The following is a 26,687-nucleotide window of genomic DNA, read 5'->3' on the forward strand; positions in this document are numbered from 1 at the left end:
CTTAGTACTTGCTTTTTATCTTGATGTCGTCCGTTGAAATGACTTTAACCTAATCGGTCTTTATTTCACCGGAGCATCTCTTGGATTGGACTTCTTGGCCGACATTCCCTTCTTGACCTTGGGATTTGATTTCTTGGCCTTGGGAGTTGAACTCTTTCCCTTGTTGGCATTCCAGTCGCCATTTCACGATTTTGACTTTCAAGGGATTTTTTTGGGGTATATCCCTCTTGGTGCGTTCTGCCACCCTTGTGCATGGTAGGGAATGTGTGCGCGATTTGGATAGTTTCGAGCAATGTGTCCAGGTGTTCCACAGTGAAAGCAAGTTTTTTTCTTAACTGGGAAGTTGTTTCTTCCTGCCCCTGGTGGCGTGCCCTTGCCTTGTTTCTGGTTGTTCCCACATGCACACTTGCAGCAAGCAGTCAACGTTGCTTGTTTTGGTGGCTTGTATTTCTCAATAGCATATTTGTTAGGAGTAACAGAATTAGAAGCAACAGATTCAGAGTTCAAGGAGTTATTGGTTTGTTCAGTAGTATTCTCCTTGTTCTCATCTTCCGCTACTTTACCTGCACAAGAAGTAGAAACATCAGTATTTTCACCTCAACACCCTCAGTTGGCCCTGATTGTTCAGTCTTAACTGAAGTTGCAGCAGGGGATTGGCCATACTGAGCAGACATTTCTTTCTCATTGGTATCAAGGGGTGGGTTATAGTTGTGATTAAAAGGAGGTGGTACACTGTGATACCCTAATCACTTATTTTGATTATCTTTAAAAATTAATTGTTTTTCTATTAAGGACTCGACTGATTTACTTGACACAATATAATTTTTGAAACTAACATCTATTTTTCCATACTTAATTTTCAAAGCGTCAAGTTCTTCAGTTACAGCAGCAAGTTGTTTCTTAATGTAATTGCAATTTTCACACTTGTTGTTGTACTCTTCCTGAAGCTTCCTAAAGTCTTTGGTTTTTGCTTCTAGTTGTGCTTTTAGAGGTTTTTGATCCTTCCTAATTGTGTATCGTTTGTATTTTAAGTCCTCAGCTTATCTTTTTAATATATCAATATGTTGGCGAAGAAATTTACATGAGAAATCAGTGACTAAATAGGATTCAGAACTCATTTTTTTAAAAAAAAAATCTTTGACCAAAAAAAAAACTCAAAAAGTCAAACTTAAAAGTCAAACCGAAAAGCTAAATTTGAAATTTTGAAAGATAAATGAAAAATTCAAATTTAAAGTCAAAGGTCAAACTAGAAAAGTCAAAGTCAAAATTTAAGTAAAAATTCACAATTAAAAATCAAAAACTAAAAAATAATTTTTTTGTGTTGAAAATGTAATTTAAAAATAAAGAAAATTGATTTTTGGGTTAAATGTGTGAAATTTGCGAAATTAGGTTCGAAATTGAGAAGCCTTTTGAATTAAATTGGGAAGGAGAAGACCATCCAACAAGCTAGCTCAGATGGGAAGGCGCGTGTTTGTTGAAGTGAGGCACCCGGGTTCGATCCCAGGACACCTCAAAACTTGATCCTTTTTTTAGTGTAATAGATGCGAACATCAGACTCTATGCGAGGCTGGCCGCACAACCGTTCCGCACACCTTCAACTGGCCGCACACGTTCAACAACTTCACGAAAAAACGACATTTTTCATCATTTTTTGCTCTAAAACTCGATGAAAATCTCGTTTTTATGAAAAATGCAAAGAACAAAACCCCCTTATTTTTCAGAGATCTATCCAAAAACGCAATTTTTTTTTTCAAAATAAAATCAAATAAGATCCAGATCTGAAAAAATTGATTGATACAATCCGAGCTCTGATACCAATTGTAAGTCTCCAAATTGCTTGTGTATCAATCAGATCCAATTGATGGTGTGGAATTCCTATCAATTGAATGATGTCAGATCAATATAGAAGAGAAGGAGAAGAAGAATATGATGAATCTTGTATTATTTGATGATTAGAATGTAGATCCAAATACAAGATTCACACACACTAACACACACTCACTTCTTCTTAACTTTCTCTCTCTACAATATGCTCTCCTCTCTTGATCTTCTAGTCGTATACTCACATGCACTCCTCAACCTATATATAGTATCACCAGTTGTACACCCGTGTATGGCCGTACACAGGTGTGCAGTCGTACACACAAGTACGGCCGTACACAGCCATATAATTATATATTACATTATAGAAAAATATATTTTCCTAGAAAAGCAAAATATAAACCATATTTTTGATCCAACATTTCTTCTTATATTTTTGTACACATAAATTATTTCGAACAACTAATCTATTACTTACAAAAATAAACCAAGAAAACTAATCTATTTAATTTATTACATACCAAATGAATAAATAAACTATTACAATTATGTTTATAAAACAAGTTGTAACATCCCAAAAATCAAGGATAAAAAATTTCATTTTTATTATAATCAAAACACTATTTCATCATTGTTCTAAACATTAAAAAGTATTTCAATTAAAACAATTATCATAGTTTAATCTCAAGGATCAATATTGCGAAAAACATGGGTGTATGCGCGGTGATCGTCCCGAGCTCTTTCATTTGAAAACTGGAGTACCTGAAACATAAACTAAAAACTGTAAGCCCAAAGCTTAGTGAGTTCCCCAAGTACCACATATTATACAAGAACATAAAATAACATATAGTGGGCCCCACCCGTCGTTGGACCCCATCCGTCATCGGGCCTTGCTCAGATACTGCCGAGCATATCTGGGTGCTGGCCTGCCCTTCGGTCTACTTCAATCGGATACTGTCGAGAATATCAAAGTACTGGCCTCCCCTTCAGTCTATTTCAACCGGATACTGGGTATGGAAATCATCACTAAGATACATCTAATACAGATATCCATCAGGCCCCGCCTGGCATTGGATCATAATCCGGAAAGCATACCAACACATACATATGCAAGAGTAACGAGGACAACTAGCTTACTAATATATCATAAACAGGGGCCATGGGTCAGCATTGGTGCCTTCGACCTGCTAATGAAGCTCACAACACGAAATCCCTCGTTGCTGCCCTAACGATTTCCCAAACTAACAACTACCAAAACAACATCTAATTAGCAATTGCATTCCAAACCATGAACCAATACAAAACTTGGGGTAGAATGACCATTTTACCCCTGGCCCATCAAGACTCATAACAAAGGCCTAAGCCCCAAAACAACCATGCCCAAAACTATAAGATCCATAAAAGCCCATTAATATAATTGGGACATTCCTAAGCCCATTCCTTTTTCTTGAACAAAAACATATGATCTTAACTATGCTAACTAGACCTTAGCAATGCAATCTCAAAAGATAGTCCACACTCAAAATGGCACCTCAAGGCCCAATAAGACAAACAATCCCATGGAGCCCAACGTATGACCCAATTTCCAATTGGGCTCACTCCTTTCACATGGGCCTTAGCCCAAGGCCTAATAATATTTCTCCAGCTGATTAGTCCTGTTCCAAATGGTCCACCTCGACCCAAGACATCAATCCAAGGAAATGACCCACACTGAGGCCTAAACGATGTAATGTCCAAATTAGTAAGTATGCGGGGTGTACTCACATGTACGCTAAGCGTACAGGCTTCTTCGCTTGTACGATATGCACACGGGCTTGTACACCAAATGTACTCTCCTATTAAGCCAAAATTCCAAAGAGATCTTAATCCTTTAAGATCTAAAGTTCCAACCACAGATTTGAGTCCATTGAAGGGTCCTAATCCATGAAGTCAATTACTTGGCGGCTTGCATGCCCCCAGTTGGGCCCACACTTGAAATATGACAACCTACTTCCTCAAAAATCTCAAAACTCATCCATGGATGCTACAAGACTCCAAAGATGGTAACTTTCTGACTTAAGGGCACACATAACACCAAGGGTGGCAACCCTAAGCCTAGGAAATGACTTTGGAGAATTAAGCATCATACTTTGGACCATAGAGGTCCAAAAACTCAACTCAAGAGATATAAGCATTTATAAGACAAGTTCAAGACTTTATACCTTGAAAAGGTATGAAATTGAATGACAATCCCAAATCTACACCTTCTCCTTTGAACCACCACCTTGCTTTAACCTTCACTTCCTTGGAGAATGGATCAAAACACCAAGAATGCTCTCAAGAGGCCTTCCAAGCACAAGAACACACAATATCTGAATTAGGGTTTCGTGGGAGCTGCTTAAGGATGAGATTGAGGCTGGTCCCTAAGACATAATGTTATTTATAGTGCTCAACCCTAACAATTAAGGTTTTAGGGATCCTGAGCGTACGCTGGGCATACTTCCTGTAACAACCTATTTATTTATTTAATAATAAATAAATTAAAGAGATAGTAATAAGCCAAAAATAAATAATTATATATCGAAGGATGGTCTCGAGGGGCTAATTGTCATAAATCTAAAAGTTGAGGGATTAAGGGGTAAATTGGAGACCTTAATTAAAAAGAATTTGTCAAGCAAGGGGCGGTTTTGTAAGTTATGGATTACTTTTGATAAAGATTTTGGGAGATGGGGGTTGTAAATCTCGGATTTGGTTTGTAATGTATTCAGTTGGCAGGGGTTAAAAGGGTAAGTTGTGGGCTAAAATTGAAAAGGAATGTGAAGGGAGGGGCTGTTTGTGACATTATGGATAAATGCTTAAGGGTGTCGGGTATTTAGTGAAAACACCCTAACCCTAATTGCCCACTTCATAGCCACATCCTTCCATCCTTATGCCCCCTCATCGACGCCACCACCATCCCATTTTCCGATCAGTGAATGGCCACCATACGAACACCAACTCTCCACCGTTGTTCTTCTCCTTCTTCTTCTTCTACAGTCGCCGCCATGAGACGTTGCCACCTCCACCCGCTGCCTCACAATTCAGAATCACCCCAACCGCCAATGGAAGCTATAACCACCGCCACGACGTGCACTGCTACTGCTGCCTTTTGACGACGTCAAGACCACCGTCTGTTGCCTTGGTGATGAGAGTCTTCACGGCATGGTCGTTGGAGGCGTAACTGAGTTATGAAGGTGCTGTCGCTGCCTCCCTCATTCTTGTTGCATCGTCAACGGTCCACTGCTGCCGTTAGCTGCTTCTATGATGCCTCCGAGCTCCATCCGATACTGCCATCGATAATGGTATGTGCTACCGTCGCCACCGCTCGCTATACGCCACCAAGAGGGTGGATGGGTTCTTTTTGCAACCAAAGCATGTGTATGTGGTCGTATGTTTCCACCGTTGATGTGTGATGTGTGTGCTCAGGAGGTTTGTGTCACCAGAAAGCAAGTGTACCACCATGGCAGCCAACCATGGTGGTTGCGGGCGGTTTTAGTTTTTCTGCCGCCATGTGTACCACCACCAGCCACCACAAGGGTGGTTGTGTGTGTGTGTGTTAGTTAGTGTGTGTGTTGCTTTTGGTATTTTCATTGTAATTGTAAAAATGAATTAAAGGAAAAAAAATTGAGAACCACCACCTTAGGGTGATGGCTACCGCCTCCTGCTGTCACCGGCCGCCGTGTCGGGTAGCGGTGTGCTTGTCTTGTGAGTTGACTTGGTTAGGGATGCTTGAAACCCTAATAGGCCCAATGTGTGACATCCCCAATTTCACGGCCAGAAAAGACCGATTTGTTTATGCTTTGTTTTTAAAATCAGAGTAATCGTTTAAAGAAAATTGTTGCGAAATTTGTCCCTAAAACAAAATATGATAAGAATTTATCAAAGAATTTCTTAAAGAAAAGTATTTTCATTATATAACAAAATCTCGGGATGTCATGTTCCGATACAGACACATAAGCATAAACAGAACTTACATTTATTTACACTAATGATTTACATCTCCTTTAATCTCTTAGTGCAATATGTCTGTGTATTGATACCTGTGATACAAAGAAAACTGAGTGGGTCAGGCTTGGGAGCCTGGTGAGCATATAGGGTTCTCAACCCACAATAATATAATTATTATATTCAATCATCAAATAATCAACCCAATTACCCATCCCCATTATCTTCTTTATTTCTTAAGGTTTTACCCTAAGAATTAACTATCCTTCCTTCATTCGTTCCTAAGGAATTGTCCTAAGGAATTGGCACAAAGTCCATTGTTGCCTGAGGTTAATCTACATAGTACTAAATCCATAGCTACCAAGGTTCATAGTACTAAATCCATAACTACCATGGTTCATCTACACTGTACTAAATCCATATCTACCATCGTTTTTTTATGAGGCACTAAATCTATAGCTGCCAGGGTTTTTAGAGTACACCGGTGAAGATCAAGTCCACAACACCTACAAGTTGCGAGCTTGCTAGTGTTCCACTGGATTGTCTAGTATAGTCCGTGGTTGTCATACCTACTTTGCTGAATGACGGGGACCATCGTTTGGGTAAAGGTTTCGCTCATTTTTCACCTGTCACCCTCATCTCATGATCTATATCATCTTTCGTCTCATCCTCAAACTCATCTTTCATCACGCACCAACTATTTCATCTACCCATGTTCTACCCAACATATTTATAGATATAAATTACATATATATAATTTAAATTATTTAAAAACCTGTATAAAACATTCCTTCGACATCCATCTCAAGTAAACAAACAATGTGTAAACACATGGCATGTATTTCATAGCTAATACTTCATATCTATGTGGTAGAAGAAAGTAACTATACACTCACGCATATATACAACAATATATATATATATATATATATACACACACACACACACACACACACACAACACGTATTTTATAAAATACTTCATAACTATGTGTAAGATGAAAGTGACTATACACTCACTTGATCAGAAGATGATCGGACAACACTACGACTTGTACAAGTAGTATTCTTAGGTACATCTGGAAGATCTTCACAAAAACCGGGCTCCTTGCGGGTAGGGCTTCGTCTCGAGAATCTCACTTCTTAGGATCCTCGGGGCTTCGGAACTTGCTTCGGGGCTTAGGGATGTAATTGGCATGCAAATCGAGGAAAAAACTAGAGAGAGAGGAATAAAAATGGCAAAAGAATCGGCTAATCTTGGTTTCTATTTATAGGCTGCTGGGTTTGGGATTACGCTGGGCGTACTCTTCGAATAAGCTTTGGTATGCGTGCCACGATCTTCAAAAGTTCGTAATTTTCGCATACAAACTCTGTTTTTGACGTTCTTTATATCCACGCGTAGGTGAGATTATGCTCTATATCTTTTGTTTAGACTCCGTTGGCTAATTTTGATTTTATTTTTGTTATATTATTTTTTAGTAGGCCGGGACAGGAAAACTTTGTTATAAAATCATAACTTCTTCATCTGACGTCCGTTTTTGTCTGTATTTTTATCGTTTCCCTACTAATGACGAGATATTCTATTCTTGTTTAGATTGTTTCGGCTAAAAACCGCTCGATCTCAAATCGAGTATTCGGGCTGTATATCGCTAAGTTGAAAGTTAGAAAAATCATAACTTCCTCATACGAACTCAGATTTGGACGTTCTTTTTATGCATGCTCACGGTTTAACGAACTCTACAACTTTCATTTAGATCACTAAGGCTAAATATCGCTCTAACGTAAATTCACTTTTTACGTCATTCAACGTCGTGCCGGTTCTGTCGCGAAACTTCGACAGGTCATAACTTCTTCGTTATAAATCGGATTTCGACGTTCTTTATATGTACGGAATCCTTGTAACATATACTACAACTTAGTTAATACTACTCCTTCTAAATAATCTTCTATCAAAAAGTCATTTTTGACGCTTAACGTCTCTAAATTGACAAGCCCGGATCTACGGGCGTTACAATTATTTCCCCCTTAGGATGATTACGTCCCGGAAGCATCAACGAAAAAGGATTCATATACTGACTCCATACGTTAACTCTCCATCCTAGGTAATAACTGTGATGCCCAATCTTTCATCTGCTCTTCATGCTATGTTGGACTTTCAATCGTAACCTTCAAGTTACAAAATAAATCCTTATTGTGGACTCCTTCTTGTTCTCAAGATAAATACATTCCTTTATCTATTGTAATAGACTGATGGGTCGTGTCCTGATGACTTCTCATCGTAGTCGGACTCAATTTGATATGACCGCTAGGGTTAGAATATCAATCATCTTTTTAGTCATTATCGAAACAATGGTAACGACATACTTGAATAAAAACGAACTAAATTACAAGCTTCTTGGTAACCTTGTGACTTTCCCTGATCCAAGCGTGAGTCCTGTGCTTCCAGTAGTATAGATCTCTACTACTATTCACACCTACTCATACTCGTCCCAAGTACTGTCTCGTAGTCCCCAAGTCCTAAAATCACAAAACAATTTAACACATACGAATGTGTCCAATTAATCATAAATTTTTTTCCTAGACTCTACTAGGACTTCTTCCATGCGTGTCTTCTATCATCAATTCTAATTCAACTCGGTTGGTAATGGAAATTCCAGGCGATGGGACAACTTCAAGCATTATGCCTACCGTTCCATCATCCTGCCAATCGAAGGTGTACTTCAGACGTACCGTACTCCTTTAAGCGTACTGTTATTTTATCAAACATAAACTAAAGGCAAGATACCACCTTTGATATCTTCCGATAGGTGTCACTCAATACATCAGATAACAAAACCAGGGTTTATATTAATTCTTGAAACTATTACACAAAAAGTTCAAGTTCACCCTATACTATGCCTATAATAGGCTACACCATAAGTTACATCATAATTTGACCTTTGGATATGAAATCCTTATTCCTGATCTCTCGCGTTATTGTCTGCTTCGTCGAGGATTATGTGGAATGCCTTAGGCTTAGGTGGTGCCTCTAGCCTAGCTGCCCTATTTTTCTTTGGGCAGTCTCTAGACATGTGCCCCTTGCCTCGGCATCCATAGCATACCTTATCATTATGTGTACAATTCGAGGAATAGTGGCCGATCCTTCCACATTTGTAACAAGTTACTTTTTCATTGCATGCTCCAAAGTGCTCCTTCCTACAATTTTCACACCACTTGGCTCCATATCTCTCGTCATCCAGGTTAGATTTTGTGAACTTTCCCTTATTATCAGGTCTTGAGGATCCTTCAAGCTTCCTCTTCTCGCCAACTTTAGCTTTCTCCAGACGCATTTCCTTTATTTGGGTCTCAACATTCTTGGCTGCCCAGATGGCAGATTTCAAAGTGGTTGCTTGCTTGACCATCGGACCAAAGTCTGCCGGTAACCCAAGGGAAAACTTGTTGACCTTGGAATGTTCCGTTGGAAGTAGGTATGGAACAAGCTTCATCTTCTCCGTAAAACTAGTAGCGTACTCGGCGATGCTCAATCTTCCCTTCTTTGGATTCTGGAACTTATTGTTGATTTCTAGAAGATCCTGCTCAAAGAAGTATTGCATCTTTAGTTGCACGAAAAAATCTTCCCAAGATATCTTGCTAGCTGTTCCCTTGGGCATCGAACCAGCTAGTAGCTTCCACCAGTTTAGCACTCCAGACTTTAACAGAGGAATCGCGAGAATGGTTTTCTGTTTGTTGCTACATTCGCAACTCTCGAACATTGTCTCCATCTCGGAGATCCAATCCATAACTTGTACCGGCGTTGGGTTTCCAGAAAGACATGGGGGTTTGGATGCCATGAAGTCCTTGTACTTGCATCCTTTTCCATCATTTCCTCTACCCTGGTTATTCTGCCTTACAATTGGTGGGTCGTCTTGACCAATGATCCCACTAAAGTTTCCTCCTTCAGACTGCCCTCCATTTACTTCGACCGCTTCAACTTGAATTGACAATTATTTGCGATTCTGCCTAATCAGACGTCTGGTTTCTTCCATCTGACGATCTAGCATTGTTTGAATCATCAATTGTACTCCATCCATTGTTATCGGCTTAGGTGTTGTTGTTACAACCGATGCTTGCTCAACCACTGGTGGTTGATTCCTGTTTTCGTTCATGTTTCCAGCTCCACTTCTTGTTCTTGCCATTCTTGATCTATACACTGAATAGTGTGATTTTAGATCTTCATTCATGGTAGATATTCAAATTATCGTTATCACTCCGAAACGTTTACATGCTAGTTCTAATATCATAGTCATATGCTTAGAATCTTAAACACATAAGGTTTCCAGATCCGGTCGGCAACAGACCATAGATCCAAACAAACAATATCATATATGGCAAACATATAGCATTTAGCTCATAAAAGCATTTTAGACATCCTTCCTAAAATATACTAGTGCTCGTGTCTTAAAATATGGTAGACACTCATCTCACAATCATCGGTTAGCATTCTAAGTTTAAGTCTAGAAATCCTACAAATTTCTAGTTCGCTTAAACTAATGCTCTGATACCAACTGTGACATCCCCAATTTCACGGCCAGAAAAGACCTATTTGTTTATGCTTTGTTTTTAAAATCAGAATAACCGTTTAAAGAAAATTGTTGCGGATTTTTTCCCCAAAACAAAATATGATAAGAATTTATCGAAGCATTTCTTAAAGAAAAGTATTTTCATTATATAACAAAATCTCAGGATGTAATGTTCCGATACAGACACATAAGCATAAACAGAACTTACATTTATTTACACTAATGATTTACATCTCCTTTAATCTCTTAGAGCAATATGGCTTCGTTTTGATACTTGTGATACAAAGAAAACTGAGTGGGTAAGGCTTGGGAGCCTGGTGAGCATATAGGTTTTCAACGCAAAATAATATAATTATTATATTCAATCATCAAATAATCAACCGAATTACCCATCCCCATTATCTTCTTTATTTCTTAAGGTTTTACCCTAAGAATCAACTATCCTTCCTTCATTCGTTCCTAAGGAATTGTCCTAAGGAATTGGCACAAAGTCCATTGGTGCCTGAGGTTAATCTACATAGTACTAAATCCATAGCTACCAAGGTTCATAGTACCAAATCCATAGCTACCATGGTTCATCTACACTGTACTAAATCCATAGCTACCATCGTTTTATTATGAGGCACTAAATCTATAACGGCTAGGGTTTTTAGAGTACACCGGTGAACATCAAGTCCACAACACCTACAAGTTCCGAGCTTGCTAGTGTTCCACTGGACTGTCGAGAATAGTCCGTGGTTGTCATCCCTACTCTGCTGAATGATGGGGGCCATCGTTGGGGTAAAGGTTTCACTCATTTTTCACATGTCACCCTCATCTCATGATCTATATCATCTTTCGTCTCATCCTCAAACTCATCTTTCATCACGCACCAACTATTTCATCTACCCATGTTTTACCCAACATATTTGTAGATATAAATTACATATATATAATTTAAATTATTTAAAAACCTGTATAAAACATTCGTTTAACATCCATCTAAAGTAAACAAACAACGTGTAAAGACATAGCACGTATTTCATAGCAAATACTTCATATCTATGTGCTAGAAGAAAATAACTATACACTCACGCATGTTAACAACAACATATATATATATATATATATATATATATATATATATATATATATACATACACACACACACATAACACGTATTTTATAAAATACTTCATATCTATGTGTAAGATGAAAGTGACTATACACTCACTTGATCAGAAGATGATCGGACAACACTACGACTTGTAGAAGTAGTATTCTTAGGTACATCTGGAAGATATTCACAAAAACCGGGCTCCTAGCGGGCAGGGTTTCGGCTCGAGAATCTCACTTCTCGGGATCCTCGGGGCTTCAGAACTTGCTTCGAGGCTCGGGAATGATACTGGGGCTTAGGGATGTAATTGGCACGCAAATCGAGGCAAAAACTAGAGAGAAAGGAAGAAAAATGGCAAAAGAATTGGGTGATCTCGATTTCTATTTATAGGCTGCTGGGTCTGGGATTAAGTTGGGCATAATTTTGGAGTACGCTGGGCGTACTCTTCGGATAAGCTTTGGTATGCGTGCCACGATCTTTAAAAATTCATAATTACGAACTCCATTTTTGATGTTCTTTATATCGACGCGTAGGTAAGACTCTACTCTACAACTTTTGTTTAGACTCCGTCGGCTAATTTTGACTTTATTTTTATTATATTATTTTTTAGTAGGTCGGGACAGGAAAACTTCGTTATAAAATCATAACTTCTTCATCTGACGACCGTTTTTGTCTGTCTTTTTACCGTTGCACTACTAATGACGATATCTTCAATTCTTGTTTAGATTGTTTCTGCTAAAAACCGCTCGATCTCAAATCGAGTATTCGGGCTGCATACCGCTAAGTCGAAACTTAGAAAAATCATAACTTCCTCATACGAACTCATATTTGGACAATCTTTTTATGCACGCTCATGGTTTAACGAACTCTACAACTTTCGTTTAGATCACTAAGTCTAAATATCGCTCTAACGTAAATTCACTTTTTACGTCATTCAGCGTCGTGCCGGTTTTGTCGCGAAACTTCGAAAGGTCATAACTTCTTCGTTATAACTCGGATTTCGGTGTTATTTATATGTACGGAATCCTCGTAACATATACTAAAACTTAGTTAATATTACTACTTCTTAATTATCTTCTATAAAAAAAGTCATTTTTGATGCTTAACGTCTCTAAATTGACAAGCCCGGATCTATGGGCGTTACACAATATAGCCTAATAGGCCTAAGGAAAACCCTAATGGGATTAATAATATTATAATGGGCCTAATAGGCCCAATGAATCCATAATTAACCTAAAAGCCCAACAATGTAATTAGTAGATTAGTATTTGGGTTGGAAACCCTAATGCAATTAAAACCCTAATTTTGGGAAACTAATTGGGACACACAGGAATTATATAATAATTGGAGATAGTAAATAATAATCATTGGCAAGATTAATATAAGCGAGAGTGGGACTTAATGGATTATGTCCTTAGAAGATTAAGTCCTTAATGGGTTAAGTAGGAAACTTAACCCTATTCGTCATTTTATGTGAAACCCTAATTTGAGTTGGGTTTATTATTGGGCTTTCTGTTAGGTATGGATGATTGGATTATTAATGGGCCATCCAAGATCAAGAAAATGGTCTAGAATGGTTTAATGGGCCTGGTGTAAGGTTCATGTAAGGGGTTTGGGCCCAATTTGGAAAATTGTGCCATAGATGGGACGCAGTCTGGGCCTTAATAATTACATAATGTTGGGCCTCAGAATAAGACCATGTATAGGCCCATGCCCAATTTGGAAAATTGGGCCATGTGTTGGGCTTTGATTCCTAATTTACTTTAGGCCTATGGATTGGGCCTTGGGCTTAAAAAAATCCAAGCCTGGGGTAATATAGTAATTATCCAATGCAGATACTTATGGTTATGTTGTGGGACCTAATTATTAATTGGGTGATGTTTTGATAATTGACAGATCGGGAATCTGTCTTCCAGCAGCTGGGGTTAAGTCTGTAGGACCTCAGCAGTGTGGGATTGAGTCTGCGGGACTTCAGCAGTGTCAGGTGAGTCTTCTCACTATACCTTACCGGGAATGGTAATTAGGTGCGACCGGAAGGTCTTATGTGTATGAATGAGTTATGAAACCTTATGTGATATGTGACCGAAAGGGCTTATATATTTGTATGAGCTATGTGACTTACATGATATGTATATGATGTATGATTTGGGACCGAAAGGTCGACAGAGTTATAGCCAGAAGGCAATTAGAGTTGAGGCCGGAAGGTCTACCAGCATTGTGGGACCGGGAGGTCCCACTGAGACACATAGACTGGAAGGTCTTATAGAGCTATAGCCTCGAGTGGCTAATATGTATACGTGGTATTTTGGGAAACTCACTATGCATGCATGCTTACCGTGTTATGTGTTATGTGTTTTAGGTACATTGTTTCAAAGGAAAGGAGCCGGCTTGGTCGCAGCGCATCACACTATGTTTTCCGCACACTGGATCCTTCGGATTACACTCTGATATGGTTTTATGATACTCTGTTTGATTAATGACACTTTGGTTTTTGATATGAGATATTATTATGAAAGTTTTTATATTGATCGGTTTATGCAATAACTTAAATAAAAATGAAATTTTTGGCCTTGCATTTAGGGATGTTACCCTTCCTGTATGTTAGGCGTACGTATCCCAACCCTTGTTCTAATTTTCCTTTCCTACGTTGAGCGTACCCCAGGCTATGATGGGCATACTCACATGCATGCCACCTTTGCACGCATGGGCTGAAATGCAAGCTTTTTCCCACTAAGGACCAAATCTGCCAATAACTTCAAAGTATCATAACTCCCTCATCCAAAGTTTGTTTCCGATGAACCTTATATCCACGAAAAGGTGGCGAGAATGCTTACGCGCCTAACAACACACCCAAGCCTTAAAACTCCCTAACAACACCCTAAATTCATAGAAGACCTAGATATCAAATTACACTGATACCCTTGGCTTCTGAAGACATCATCGAATACTTGGTGCACTTATACCATGACACCCACTTCGAAAATGGGCCAAAACCTTCCTTTCCTAAATTCCTAAGCCATGCGACAACTAATGACTAGGCCGCAGCCCTAACAACAAAGCAAATCTAAAATCGAGTGTTACAACTCTACCCCATTTAAATTAGATTTCGTCCTCGAAATCGCTCCTTATTGATATGCATATCAAAATCAAACAATTCAAGTAATGCAACCGAAGATTCAGCGCATAAGACAGCCTTCACGAGATATCCGAAATTCCATCCTGAAGGAAACAAACCTTAAGCTCCTACAAACCCAATTTTGCCTATCCGAAATATGAACTCTACAATGGACTATCTCCCCGACAGACCGCCCATGCTGAAATATTATCATGCCAAAACCTCATCGAATAACTGACCAACCATGCTACTTCCAATCCTGAAAACCCTAATGCAACCAACGAAAACAATGCCATTATCAGTAACCATCTGTAGAACATTTACACTTCATATAAGGCTCAGATAATCCTTCGAGTAGAAGATTCATCCCTGCAACGATTAAACTCAGACGACAGCTATGCAACAGGGTCAAATCAGTTACTCTGATATTATTTAATGCAACTGTAAGTGACTTAGAACTTTTGATCAACAAGCTACTCCACACACAAGAATCCTCACATCACTACTTTTTCCTGAAAAATCATGCTGCCTCTTATCCAATTTCCAAATGAACCGAGACTTCCCTGGTCCAAACTTATCTACCAACTATCTGGAATACGGGATTCCCACTCAGTTGTTGAGCCAAAGAACACCCTCACAGTTTCTCCCTGCAAATTCCGAAGAAAACTTCGTCTATCAAAAACTACCCCATCCATGCCGCCACCCCAGGCTCCATAAATCCTAAGATACAAAATCCATACCTCGACCCAACGGTCTCTGCGAGGTCCCACCTGCAATACTATAATCACACAAGCCTCACCCATAAGTCCCACCCGAATCATACCATAGAGCAGCATTGCCCATGAGTCCCACCTATCTAAGGCTACACAGGCCTATCTCCACCTCGAACTCCAACGACTTACCTTTTCAGGTTCTAATCATGTTGTGGCCTTTTCACAATCTCATGAACTGACCCAACCTGGCCTAACACATCTGAAAGAATTTGCAAATGCTATGGTTCATTTCCCAATCTTACAACACTTTGCCTCGTTATCTCAGCCAACGCCCATGGCCTTACTGCTAATTTACCAATCCAAATGTACCCAAGGTCGAGCACACACACAGCCTAACATTTTAACCGAACTCGTGTCCTGATGGGAACCCCCAGCCTGGTTCCCCAAGACCTGCTATCAAACCCTTAGGAGGTACGATCCTTATGTTGAAGAGTTTCCTGCACTCCCAAATCACGCAATCCGTCATTCAGGCGGCCACTTGGCCACCTTCCTTCCCTTGATGGGGTATGCGAGACTCCTCATAGTTTCTCACCTGCTTCTGGTCCTGAATACTCAAAAGATTCTCCCCCACTTAGATTCATCTAAGTCTTTACAACACCTGAGAACTGAAAGATTCCCAATCCTTTTTACCCTCTAACAACCAACAGCTGAAATCCTGCGCTTAACACTGCTAGTGATCCATCATTAGCCAAACCCAAAAGACTGTACAAACTCTAAAGACTAGATGAGCAATTCCCAAATCCTAGCAAAACTGATAACCCCAAATGCCTCGAAATGGTACCACACTCAAATATTGAATTCGAAATAAGCAATGCTCTGACCAAAACCTCATAAATAGACCACTTTCCTTGGCGCTTCTGAAAACCAATCCAAGCACAAAGTCTAAACTCATTGAACCCTGACATTACTGGATAACCACCCCGTTGAACCCTGACTACAGACCTTCCATACAATACCTCTAAACCGATCCTCGACCACAACCCAGAATAATATTGAACACTCGAACCCGCAAAAGGGAAACAACCTTTCACGGCACGCAAAAAGCACATGACACTACTTGAAAATATAATCCAAACATAAGCGGGGAAATAAACTGGAGATATAGTTACCCAAGTGGAACAACAAAATACAAATAGAATAAAAAAGAAGCAAAAGATACATTCCCACAACATGGCCTGCTGAAGTCCCAATCTCCTCTGACTATCACTGCAATGTAACACCTGATTCTTGGTACATATTTAAATTCAAGTAATTTGTATTTTACTCTGGGACATGGCGAATTGGAGGGACAACTCATCGAGTAGACTCGACATTGTGCGGAGGTTTTAATGACCTACTCGACGAGTCGAGGGAACGACTTGACGAGTAAAATTTGTTTGGATGAAACCCTAATATTTAGGGTTTGCCCCTATTTAAACAACTTATTTCGTCCCAAACCAGCCTCCATCGTCCCTCTCACTTCCAGAACACCCTAACTTGTAAAGGTTATGAGTATGAAATAGTAATGTAAAGAGGATGGCGTGAACGGATTAAGAAGTCTAGAAGAGTTGATTTCCATACCGAGGACACTGCAGACACTACACGACATCGAGATGGGTTACCTTCTAGTAGCGGTGGGTCTACGGCTATAATGTCGGCCCACCAGTAGGGAATGTATTTAGATGATTGTCTTTGTGATAATTGTTTAGGTTGCTACTACCTGATGTGTTTTATGTGCCAATATGATATGTTATATGTGATAGTGGCAGTAAGAGGGGAATAGTCCCCTGATTCGGTTGTTAGGACCGAAGGGTAGGTCGGACACCCCAAATATATCTGACAGCATGATTATGTTATTTTATTATATGATAGTGGTACGAGTGAAATAGTCCCCGTGGCCGGGTGAGATAGACCAATGGGTAGGCAGGCACCCCATAATGGCTTGACACAGGTAGGTCGGCACCCCAGAATGGCTTGACATGGGTACGTCAGCACCCCATAATGGCTTGACATGGGTAGGTCAACACCCCATAATGGCTTGACATGGGTAGGTTCGGCACCCAAGAATTACCTGGTAGTATGTATGGTGTATCGTATGTGGTATGATAGGGGAACTCACTAAGCTATGTGCTTACAGTTTTCAGTTTTGGTTTCATTTACCTCTTTGTCGAAGGGGAAGGAGCCGGTAGGATAGTAGCGCATCACACACACACATGATTCTGCGTTTTTACGTGTTCTTTTTAGAATTTTTTTTCAATGTTTTAAGACTAGAATTACTAAAATTTTGGTGTTGAGAACTATTTTCAATCTGTAAAATCAGTTTATTTAAATTTCAGTTTATTGCAGTAGTTTGCAGATATTAAAAAATAAATAGGCTTCTTATTACATGCTGTAACCGTTTGGTCCACCTCTTCTGTGGCAGAGTATTGCAGAATTGGTATGCAAAATTCATGAATTTTTGCTTCGAAAAAAAACACATTAATTTCAAAGTGTTTACTCTGATCTTGAATAATATATTCTTATGTGTTGTATGGCAGAATTGTTGTGACAACCCGAACCTTTTACAGTCATTGAACGTCAAATCCCGTTAAATAAAATTTTCGGATTTTATTTATTTTGTCATTTTTGTCAAGCTCGTAAGGGTTGGAAACAACTTAGATTATATAAATTAAATTTATATAAGTGTCAGGATCAAAATCGTGCAAAAAATCAAGTTTTTCATCGAAAATAGGCCAAGTCTCGATGGTTACGGCCATATACCGCTCACGGCCTAGGGACCCCACCACCAACCGTGAACCCAACTTATATATATATATATATATATATATATATATATATATATATATATATATATATATATATCTTTGTGTGTGTGTGTGTGTGTTCTTACCCTCATTTCCAAACTTCTGGCTGAGAACACTACTTTCACTTTCTAAAACCACCAACCGAAAACTCAAGATTTCTCTAAAAATTTATCCAATTCACCTTGCAACTTGTTTTGGAGAATCAAACATTCATCATTTCATCAAATCAAACAACCTTCATTCGTGACTTCACGACCGTGAACCTTCAAATATTCAAATCTTCAAAGGCCGAAATCATTTCACGACCGCACACCATTCAACGGTCATAAACCATTCAAGGGTCAAAATTAGTTCACTGTCGAGAGCCATTCACTACGACAATCAGATAAATCGAGGATTTTGGATGTGAACCCACTTTTCCCGCTTTGATCGAGTCTCAGTTGCATTCCTTAACCAAAAGCAGGTGTTTTCTAACACTTTAACTAATGGATTTGTTAATTTATACAAATATGTATTTAATTATTATTATGATTCCGTTAATCGCTGCGTACATCAACTCGAGGGTCCTCATTTCCAGTCTCGTTGTACGGCACATACACGCAACCAACTGTGAGTTCAGACCCCTACCTTTTACTATTTTTAATGTTTTCAGGGGGAGAATACTAGTAAAACACTAGGATTTTGTGTTTTTATACAAATGATTTCAAACGGATTTAAAAACCTTTGCAATCGATACAAACCGAGAAATCACTAGATTTTATAAAAATATTTAGATATTTTTATCCCTTATGTAACATGCTGAGCATGAGGGTAGTTTTCAATATACAATGAAAATTTCAAGGTTTTCATAACCATACATGCTATACATTCAAAATATGTCGATATACTTTGCAAGCATCATTGAACTTTTATAGAATTCAATACATACCTGTAAACATACATGCAAAACTATAATAGGTATAGTTTGGGATTCAATACACCATTGTTACAAATTCAAGAACCGTACATTATAACAAACATATAAACTATGGTAGAACTAGTTTATGGTACATAATACTATTTTCGATTACAAGAGTACATTACTAAATAATTATTTAAGTATAATTATTTTTACTCTGCAAGAAATACATACAGATTCAAGTACAAAAGAACATTACACTACATGTAAACTAGTTAATACAGGGTTGTAAGACATCACTTCAATTGTACCCTTCGGGGTGTTGGATAAATCCTATCATAGTATAACCAGAGTCTCCTGGAGGTAGAGCATGAGATTTGTGAATAGATCTATTCGGGACTGACTATGCCACACTTGAACTGCTAGCTACAGTTAGGCATGCATGCCTGGGGTGACAAATGGCATAGCGTCCGACGCTTGAAGAATGTCGTAGGGGTCATTAGGTCATATCAATCATGGTTATACGAACTCACAACAGGACAAACTAACCTTTTGTTTACGGGATTCCATTATTCAATAGTTTTTTTTTTCATTAATAGAACTACTACATACTACAATTGAAGGATTCCAAGGATTTTAATTCATGGTTTTATTTTAAGTAATAAAACTACTATACATTATTGGTGGTAGCCAGGGATTTTCATACAAGATTTTTCATAAAAAACAATACAATACAATACAGCTGGTAGTAACCAGGCATATATGCTAATACTTTTCATTACTAAAGAAAATATTGGATTTTCTTGGAAACATAAAAACATTTTCACATATTTATCAACAGGTTTTCATTACAAAAACATGCTGATAAACTCACCAACTTTAATGTTGATACTCTTTCAAAACCACTTGTATTCTCAGAAAATCAGTAAACAGGTACTTCTGCAGGCTTTTGAGAAGACGGCGTGTATAGAGTCACATCTTTTATATCTTGCTATACTTTGTTGTATATAAATATGAAACAAATTGATGTAAATGCTTTATATATCTTCAATGTAATGATTGTGTTTACTTTGATTACTATGATGAAATTGTTGTAATATTATACATGACGTCCTCCACCCTGAACGTTTCCGCTGTTTCGGTTTGGGGGTGTGACAGATTGGTATCAGAGCTATTGTTTATAGTGAAATAAGTATACCGAACCTTACATGGTATACAAATATAAACACTGAATGGGCCGAAGCGCTCTAAAACTTAACGTATACTTTTAAATTTTAAGTATTTTACAAGAAGTATACAAGTATACATACATACTAGAAGCTATATTATTGTAAGAACTACATAAAAGTATTTAGGACGAGTTTAGCACTACAGTTAAACCTGAATACTTATGTAATCATATATGGGGCCAATATAACCTGATCAACTATATTTGTCCGAGATATGACCAACATGTGTTTGGGAGTGACTATGGTGTTGCGACAAGTCTAAAACTCTCCAAACTCTATGAAAATGAAGCGCATAGTTAAAATACTATAGGGGCATTGTATAACTTTATAACACTACACAAAATGGTTACAAGTAGTACGAATCCCCATAAATGAAGGACCTACAATTCCTTTCTTATGTTTGTAAATCTTTATTGTAGATCGATGTTAACGTTTAGGGTCATGATATTATGTATTTAGTTCTAAGATATATCTTGTTCGAATATATCTAACTCATGATCAATATAGAAGGCTTATCCTCATTTTCCCCTTGTATATTTTAGAGAAAGATGACTCCTAAAAAGATACCCAACAGAAAGATCAACGATCCTCCAACAAATCCGCCGCCACCACCTCCTCAGTACGACCCTATGGTGTTTCAAGCAGTAGTGATAGCCGTTATGGCTGCCACCATGTCGCAGATCAATGTGAGTGGCACTAGCTGGTCGGGTAGTAGTGCCAACCCCTCTAACCTCGGTGATAGTCATGGACACCTGAAGGAGCATTCACATAAGGACTTCATCAATGCAAAGCCTCAGTCTTTTGATGGCACTAGAGGTTTCATTGCTCTAACTCGATGGTTCGAGAAGATCGAATGTATCTTCGAGATATGTGCTTGCCCCAAATCCAGCAAAGTGAAGTGTGCAGTGTGCACCTTCACCGACAGAGCACTAACTTGGTGGAATGGCCACGCCAAATCCCAAACTCTCCCAGTGGCTAATGCTATGAGTTAGGATGATCTGAAAGAACTGATGCTCGCCGAGTACTGCCCGATGGGTGAGATGCAAAAGCTGGAGCAAGATCTCTGGAACCTGAAGATGAAAGGTTCTGACATCGTTGCATACAATGCTAGGTTTAGTGACCTGGCTCTTCTTTGTCGCGGGTTGGTCACCCCTGAGAGCACGATAGTTGAGAGATTCATATAGGGATTGACGCCCTCAACTCAGGGAAATGTTTTAGCTGCTAAACCCCTCACATTTAATAGTGCCAAGTAGTTTTCACATGCCTTGATAGATCACAGGGATAATCATGAACCCGTAACAACCCCCCATAAACCACCTAAGGAGAGCGGTGGAAAGTGAAAGTTCTAGAACAAGCCCAAGGGAAAATATGCACAGGAGCCCTCCAAGAAACAACAAATAGTGGCAGTTCATGTTGCTACCACTCCGACTACTTTTCTTACTACTCAAGCACATGCCACTAGATATGTTGGTACCCTTCCAAGGTTCGATAAGTGTAACTTTCATCATCACGGACCCTGCCGTGATATGCAATGCAACAACTGTGGAAAAAAAGGGTCACACAACCTATTTCTGAAAAACACAAGTCCAACCAACCAATTAGGCCTCTAGAGCTAGAGTTGGTCAAGCCTGCTATGGTTGTGGTGAAACTGGGCACTACAAGAGGAATTGCCCAAAAGCGACAACAACTGGCAACACAAGAAGAGTCCTAGCTATGGGCCAGGAAGAGGCAATCGTTGATCTTACTGTAGTTACAGGTACGTTCCTCCTTGACAACTCTTATGCATGCATTCTTTTCGATAGTGGTGTAGAGAGGAGTTTTGTTAGTCATGCATTTAAGCATCTACTCTAGCATAAATCCCAACCTCTAACCGAAACATTCACCATCGTGATAGCTAACGGAAAGCAGGAGAGCACTAACAATGTATTCATAGGCTGTACCCCTACCCTAAACAACCATTATTTTCCAATCGGCCTCATGCATGTCTCCATAAAAAGCTTCGATGTCATCATCGGCATGGATTGGTTGAGCCCCAATCGTGCCGATATCCTTTGTTATGAAAAATCCATTCGCCTCAATCTGCCATCCGGCGAAGCCCTCATTATCTATGGTGATAAACTCAACTCAAACCTTCGTATCATTTGATGCATCAAAGCCCATAAATATATATGAAAGGAGTGTCATGCATTCCTAGCCCATGTCATTAATGAAAATTAAGAAGTTAAAGACCTCCAGAGCATCTCCGAAGTCTGCAACTTTCCTGATGTTTTCCCCAAAGATCTTGCCGGAATTCCTCCCGAGTGCCAAGTCGAGTTCTGAATCGACTTAATTCTTGGAGCCACTCCCATAGCCAAATCCCCTTACTGTCTAGCGCCGGCAAAAATGCACGAGTTATCCAGCCAGCTCAATGAACTACTCAACAAGGGATTCATTAGACCAAGTTCATCATCCTGGGGAGCCCTGGTCTTATTTGTGAAGAAGAAGGATAGGTCCTTTTGGATGTGTATAGATTATCGTGAACTAAACAAGCTTACCATCAAAAATCATTACCCCTACCTAGAATCGACGACCTCTTTGATCAAGTCCAAGGAGCCAGCTGCTACTTAAAGATAGACCTGAGATCAGGATACCATCAATTACGATTCCATGAGGGTGATGTTCCTAAGACATCATTTCGGACTCGGTTTGGTCTCTACGAGTTTGTAGTAATGCCCTTTGGTCTAACCAACACACCCACAATATTCATGGATCCGATGAATCAGGTGTGCCGCCTTTTCCTAGACAAGTTCTTATAGTATTCATAGATGATATACTTGTCTATTCTCAGAGCAAGGAAGATCATAGACAACATTTAAGGAAAGTGTTGGAAACTCTAAGGGCGGAGAAACTATATGCATAATTCTTAAAGTGTGAATTCTGGATCAGAAAATTAACTTTCCTCGGTCATGTGGTTAGCGAAGAAGGCATACACATGGACCCTTCCAAAATTAAAGCAATTGAGAATTGGTCAGCACCGAAGACACCAATAGAAATCTATCAATTATTGGGTCTTGCTGGCTACTATTAAAGTTTATCCAAAATTTCTTCAGGATTGCTAAGCCTCTTACCGCCCTGACTCAAAAAGGTGTAACCTTTAGTTGGGGAGAAAATCCAGACACTGCGTTCCAAACATTGAAGCAGGCCTTATGCAGCGCACCTACTTGTCTCTTCCAGAAGGGATTGAGGACTTCGTAGTCTACTGCGATGCATCCAATCAGGGGCTTGGCTGTGTGCTCATGCAGTGAAGAAAGTCATTGCTTATGCCTCGAGATAGCTGAAAGCATACGAAGTCAATTATACAACTCACGATATGGAGTTGGGAGCTGTGGTCTACGCATTAAAGATTTGGAGGCACTATCTCTATGGAGCCAAGTGCACTATCTTCACCGACCATAAAATCCTTCAGCATACTTTTGACCAAAAGGAGATGAACATGAGGCAATGGCGATGGGTAGAGCTACTCAGTGATTATGAGTGCGAAATACGCTATCATCCCGGCAAGGCCAATGTGGTAACAAATGCCCTCAGCCGGAAAGAGCATTCAGGTCGCAGAGTGAAGGCACTTACAATGACCATCCATTCCTATCTATCTGCACAAATCAAAGAGGCTCACCTAGAAGCCTTGAAACCAAAGAACATGTTGGATGAAGCTTTGAAGGGAATGGAAAAGAACTTAAAGATCAAGGGAGATGGAGTTTATTATTGCATGAACCGAATCTGGACCCCAAAGTTCGGCGGTTACAGGGAGGTTGTCATGAAAGAAGCTCACGGGACTAGATACTCCGTTCACCCAGTTTCGGATAAGATGTATCTGGATCTCAAAAAGCTCTATTAGTGGCCAAACATGAAAGCATAAATTGCTACCTTCGTGGGCAAGTGCCTGACTTGCACCAAGGTAAAGGTGGAATATCAAAAGCCCTCAGGTCTACTTCAACAACCAGAAATACCTAAGTGGAAGTGGGAAAGAATCACAATGGACTTCCTTACCAAATTGCCCAAGACCCTAAGTGGCCATAATTCTATCTGGGTAATTGTCGACAGATTGTCTAAGTCTGCCCACTTCCTACCAATCAAGGAAACATACAAAATGGAGAGACTAACCCAAATCCACATCCAAGAGATAGTTCGACTACATGGTGTGCCTGTTTCCATTATCTCTGATCAAGATAGCAGATTCACCTTGATATTTTCGTAATCACTGTAGAAGGCTCTTGGAACTAAGTTTGATATGAGCACAACTTACCATCCACAGACCGACGGGAAAAGTGAGAGAACCATTCAAAGCCTTGAAGACATGTTGAGAGCGTGCATTATTGACTTTTTTAAGTCGTGGGATGCCTATTCACCATTAGTCGAGTTCTCTTACAGCAAAAACTATCACTCTAGCATCAGGGCTACTCCATTCGAAGCCCTTTTTGGCCGTAAGTGCAGATCTCATCTGTGCTGGGCTGCAGTGGGTGATATGCAGTTAGCTAGAGGTCAAGTCCCTGATAACACTCTCACTGGCCCGAAATCATCCGAGAAACCACCAAAAAGACCGTACAAATCTGGGAACGTCTAAAGGCTTCAAGAGATAGACAAAAGAGCTATGCCGACAAAAGACGAAAATCTTTGGAGTTCCAGGTTGGTGACTACATTCTGTTAAAGGTATCATGTCACACCCCGAAAACTGAAGGCGGAAACATTTTCGGGGTTGACTCCATGTTGAGTATCAAATCCAATGCACATAGTAAGTAAAGTAGAACAACCATACATTACATATTGAAAAGTTTTGCAATTGTTACAATAGTAAAGTTATACAGTTGTGATACATAGTATATAATAACAAAATGAACTGATCTTCTGCGCACTCCAACCTGGAACAAAATGATCTTCGGATACCTGTTCTAATGTTGACCTGAGAACATAAGCGGTTTGAAAATCAGCATAATGTTGGTGAGTTCATAAGCGGTTTTTGTTTTATGAAAATGTTTGAGTTTCCTTTTTGTTTCTGAAATGTTACGCACACCAAGAAAATCTCATATTTTCTTAAAAAGGTTGGTTATTGTTTCTCAACATGTAAAGTAAAGTTGTACACTGAAAACATGTTTACCCTTGTGAAAATGTACAGTTAGGTTATCTGGTTGGATATACTATTCTGGTTAGGTACCAATGTATTCCCAGTAAAGTCCCATACTTTACTGATTGTGTTTTACCAATTGTGAAAGATGTAAAGTTATCCGGTTTGTTACCCTTTTCTTGTTATGTAAACGTTCCCCAGGAAAGTCCCATACTTTCCTGACTGTTGGTTATCAATGTAAAATATGTATTACGTTATTCGTTATTACTATAGAGTAAATCTTTGTTATCCTAATTGCGAGTTCCATAACCATACAATAGACTAAATGTGGCAATAAGTAGTCCACATCACCTTATGACTCTCGTCACCCTTGAACCTTTCGGTTCGGCTGTAGCTAGCAGCCAGGTGTGGGGTAGTCAGCCCCGTATAGATCTATACACTCAAGTCACACTCTCTAAATCCCAAAGATTCTGGTTACAGGTGTAGTCCTCCACTCGCGTATCTCTGTGGAGTGTTCGCCGAGGACGTGTCTCCAATCATACAGGATTAACAAATTTACTAGTAATAATATGATAGTCCTCCACTCGTGTATTTCCGTGGAGTGTTACCGAGGACAAAACAGTGTACAGGTATTATGTTCAAATGTTCTAATGTCATGCTTTTAACTGATAAAATGTGGAAAGGCATTTGTGAAATATATGAAAAACATAACAGTTTAAAACCCATTTCACAAATATATGTTTACGTGATCTGTATGTTCAAACAGTTATCAGTGGTAGCAATCAGTGTTAAAAGCATATAAAATGTGAAACACACATTTGAAAACAAGTTTTGAGTACAAGAAACCTCTTGTACTTTGCTTGTGTTCCCCCCTGAAAATAGTGAAAACAGTGGAAAAGGGTAGGGGTATGAACTCACCGCTTAATGTAGGGTTCGAGTGTCGATGGATGCCCTGAACGTCTATAGCCCCTATTATTCACGTGATGGCACATAGTTGAGTTAGAATTTAGGTGTTTCATGAATAACATGATAGGAAAACATCCTTAGGGCTTGGAATTACTAAGAATAAGTACCCTAGGATCCAGGCTTAAAGATTTATGCAAGTTTAGGGCCAAATGTAGGCATTAAAGTGAGTGTATGGCCTTGAAAAGAGTGTGCGGCTTGGGTGTGCAGCCAAGAGTGTGTGTGAGGCAGCACACAAGAGTGTGCGGCCGTACAGAGTGTGTGTGCGGCCGTACACAGGGGTGTGCGGCCGTACACACCTCATTTGAGTCCATTTGATGATTTTTGAAGTGTTTGCTCTTCACACTTAGGAGGTTTGAAGGTATGCTGCCCCATATGAAGGTGTGCGGT

The sequence above is a fragment of the Lactuca saligna genome, chromosome 4 (assembly GCF_052625555.1).
Source record: "Lactuca saligna cultivar CGN05327 chromosome 4, ASM5262555v1, whole genome shotgun sequence".
Taxonomy (NCBI): Eukaryota; Viridiplantae; Streptophyta; class Magnoliopsida; order Asterales; family Asteraceae; genus Lactuca; species Lactuca saligna.